We start from the raw sequence: 4329 nt of genomic DNA on the forward strand, positions 1-4329 counted from the left end.
GGCTCTGCTTAGCTTCACAGTGCAGCGCTCCAACCTACTGTACCACCAGGGAGGGCCCAGATTCTGGGTTATTTGCCTTAACCGTGTATTCTTCCCGGGCTTGGGTACCCTAAAAGCCACACCGTCCTCTGAGTTGAACAGTGGATATTGCTCTGATATGTTACCAGGTGGTTTTCCAGCCCATCTTGAAATCAGTCTTTTGTGCAATGGGATGTATCAAGAATCATTTCCAAGAGCACGAAGCATGGAAGATTTTGTGATCGAAATCAAAATTACATCTGAGCCTTCAGAAGTTTAAAGGTGTTATGTTTGGACAAATGCTAATTGGCTAATTTTTATTTGGGCCAGTGTTATTTAATTCCTATCTCCCTCCCTCCCTCCCTCTTCCTCCTTCTTTCCATCATCCCTCGTCCATCTATCCCTCCTTCCATCCATCATCCCAGCTCCCTCTTTCCCTCCCTCCTCCCTCCCTCTTCCTCCTCCCTCCTCCCTCCCTCATCTATCCACGCACTGGATATGGACCAGGACTGAGCAGGAGCGTCAGTGCTGGACTCTGGGCCTCAAGCGCATAAGCATCCCAGGCGGGACGTGGACGGAGACAGGTACCAGGTTGCTGTAGACCCGCTGGATTGGGGTCACTGGGAACCATCCCGGGGGACGGTCTCTAAGGCCGAGGCCTGGGCTCCCATACCGTGCAAGTGGGGTCCGCCCCTGTGGAGAGAGAAGCCAGCGTGAGCGCCAGGGAGGGGCTCCCCCTCCGGAAAGCGCTCTGGTCAGTGCGTCCGGCCTGTGATTATCATAGACAGACATCATAGACAGACGAGTCCTCCAAACAGTCCCCCACTTCTCTGGCTCAGTGGCCTGAGGACATGCTGGGAGAGGAGCTGCGTGACCCCTGACCTCACCAGTCCCCTGGGCAGCGGGTACGATGACGTCACCGGACCGTAGGAATTGGGGGCCCCGCGCTTTGTGTAGTTCATCGCTGATGAGACGTCACCAGACAGCGCCCGCAGGCCCTGGACGCCCTCGGTGGAGCCCAGCTCGGTGTTCAGTGCCGCCGCGCAAGAACGCATTGGTGTGGCCCAGCCAGACTTTGGACAAAACAAGCAACGGAGTTTCGTGACTCCTGCAGTGAGTCACGAAATGGAAATGGCTCTTACTCCTCTCGCTTGCCTCTGTGAGAAGTCGTCAGCGGACAGGTTCGTACTCGGTTCTCTTTCTGAATTTCAAAATGTCCGATATCAGACTAAGCGCCCCTAGACCCTAGACCGCCTGGGAGCGGTCTGCCCGAGCCCCCTGCTGCCCTCCCGGTGAGCTGCTGATAATGCCCCCGATTCACAGATCAAGAAACTGAGGCCCAGGGAAGATCATTTATACGAAGAGAGGGGTTCCAGGAAGCAGCCGCAAAGACGGGAGTGAGTGAGGTACAGGGCGGAGTCCGCACTTTGGGGCTGACCAGAGCCCTCACAAGCGGCTTGGGAAATACTGGGGTTCTGTTTTAATCACCCTCTTTCCCGGAATGATGCCGAGTTCGACTCTCCACGACACTTGTCCCTGCGCCCTCCCTGTGGTGTGAGGTGGTTCCTCCAAACCGGTGAGTCATTCTTGCTGGAAAAACCCAGCGACCCCGGGAGGGCTGCTGCTCCTCTCTGGAGCGGGTGTCTCCAAATATTTTGTCTTGTGCCCTATTAAAAAAATATTTTTTTGCACACATGCACATACACATCCTCACTCGCGGATATCTTGAACTTTCAAAGTATAATACACCCTCCGGTGAGTGTCAGTGTTAAGAATTGAATATAAGTCTGGATTTCCTAATCCCTGTCTCTTTGTTTCAGAGGGGCCACTTTCTCAGGTTGTCATTGTTTTCACATCAAAATGTGGCCGGGGAAGAGCTCATGGGAGTGGCAAGAGGAGCCTCACCCCGCTGTTCCCACACACTTGCTCAGTTTCCATTGCTCATGTTGCCTTCTACCTGTGAGTGTTTCACAGATCATTTCGGTGAGGATTTCTTGACCACAATTTAAGGATTATCTTAATTAAAAGCGGATAATAAAATCCTGAAACCCACCCGCTGGGCTGAACTGCTCTATGATAAGTTCCAGGTGCATCTTTCTACCGCTCTGGGCTCTGTCGCCATGGCACCATCTCCATCTCTATGGTGTCCCTGCCCCAAGGGTGACACAACTCTTCTCCCTCAGGAAGCCATGCACAAGCAGAGACCTGCAGGCACACAAGGCGAGGCGTGGTCCCGGGCCGTTCCCTGCCAGCGGGTGGCCAAGGTTAGTTGCCCTCATTTTCATAGACTGGAAACAGAAAGTCACAGCACTTAGGATGGTCTCTATGGGAATAAAAGACAATCGCAAGTGTTGGCGAAGATGCAGAGAAACTGCAGCCTTTGCGTGCTGCTGGTGGGGGTGTGAGTTGGTGCAGCTGCCAAGGAGAACACTGCAGCAGTTTCTCAAGATGTTAGAAATGAGCATTACGAACCAGGGATCTTATTTTGGGGTACATCCCCCAAAGAATTGAAAGTAGGCTCTCCAGGAGATCGTTGCCCACTCATGTACAATGCGCTTTCAAGAGGTGGGAGCCATCTGAATATCCATGGATGTGCAGATGTGGTTTGTCGTGGTTCTAATATTATTTAATGTTAAGAAGCAGGAAATCTTGTCCTGTGCTTCAAAGTGGGAGCTCGTAGACATCATATGCAGGACGAATAGTGTATGACTCCACTTATGGGAGGGATCTAAGCAGTCAGACTCAAAGAAACAGACAGTAGAGCATGGTTCTTTCTAGAGATTGGGGCGGGGAAGAGGAGTTGTTATTCAACAGATACATTTTCAGCTTTGTGAGATGGAAAATTCTAGAGATCAGCACTGTGAAAAGCTTGACACTGCTGGACTGCTCACCAAAAAATGGTTGAGATGTAAGTTTATGTGCTTTTTATCACAATTCAAAAACACAGAAATGGAAATCCTGATACTTTCATCCAGCGCCTCAATGGATCTCCTTGCAAGCACCACTTTGGAAATTATTTTTTTAAGATCTGTTTTTTTAATTTATGCATACAAGAACTGGGGTACAGGCCAGTGGTGTGGAAGATGAGAGGATTCACCAGAGACAAGGGGGGGGCGGGGAGCAGAGCTGGCAGACTGCCGAAGTACACGGTTGAGGGGAGCAGTGGGAAGACAAGAGAAGTCTGCTGTGCCATCTGGGCCAGCTCCTGGATCGAACACTTGCCACAATGGATGGCGATAGCTGGCGATAGCTTGATAGTGCTGAGACTTAACCCATTGTGCTGCCTGGGAACCCCCTGGACATGATTTTAAACCTCAAGTTACCAATGTGGGAATCTTGGGACAAACCTGGAGGATGTGAGGTGTGGTGAGTGCCCACCCCACTCATTTCTCTTTAGAAGGCTAGGAGGAAATGAGTTACTCACAGACCTGGTGGTCTCACAGCCTGGCCAGTCCCAAGGACAGCTGGCCCCGGAGTAACACCCCCCCCCAACACACACACAGACACAGAAGGTGTGTCAACAGAGTTCCTTCACTCCAGAAAGGTCCCTGTTCTCCCTCTGGACAGGTTCAGATGGTTCTGGGTGCTGCTCTGAGCCCCAGCTCATCTCCACAGCTAGCAACACATGTGTATGTGATAGTAACGAGCAGTGTCAAGGGGGCTTGGGAAGCCTGTGTAGGCTGCGAGAGCCACAGTTCATGGGGGGCTGCTGTGGGAGTTGGGGGGGCGGGCTTGTTTAGTTCCATGCCCCTCTGCCAGAGATGTTTTATAAAATGAATTGTTCTCTGTGTTATCATTTCTCCCCCAGACTCTCTGAGACACAACCTCCATCTCCCACCTGCCTACCGGACACCATGTCTCAGCAGCTAGATGGAAGTGCACATGCCATTTAGCGCCTGCGACATTTTCCGATGAATGATAGAGCAGAACAATAAACCCGAATGTTCTCGGTCCAGAATATTCTTCCTGCAGGTCTGGTTTCTACTAGCCTGGAGACGTGTCCTCAGAGGAACCTGCGTCTGGGAAAGCAAGGTCCAAGCCTACAGCCTCCGGCTTCCACTCTCCTCCCTCCGTGGTCCTGCCTTGCTGCCTTGGCGCTGAGGCTGGGTTGGGCCTCCCTTTGCCAGAACAGAGCAGCTTCTCCTTGCCAGTCAGGTCCCAGTGGAAATGTCCCATCCTCCCAGAGGCCTCTGCAGCCCCCTTCTGCCACAGAAGATGCCCCTCACCACCCCTATGCCTCCTGGCTTCACCATGGAGGTCCTCCTTAGTGTTTGCTTGTTTATTGGTGTTTTCCTCACTGCAGAAGACCAG

Source organism: Condylura cristata, unplaced genomic scaffold, assembly GCF_000260355.1.
Source record: "Condylura cristata isolate star-nosed mole 26May11 unplaced genomic scaffold, ConCri1.0 scaffold00035, whole genome shotgun sequence".
Taxonomy (NCBI): Eukaryota; Metazoa; Chordata; class Mammalia; order Eulipotyphla; family Talpidae; genus Condylura; species Condylura cristata.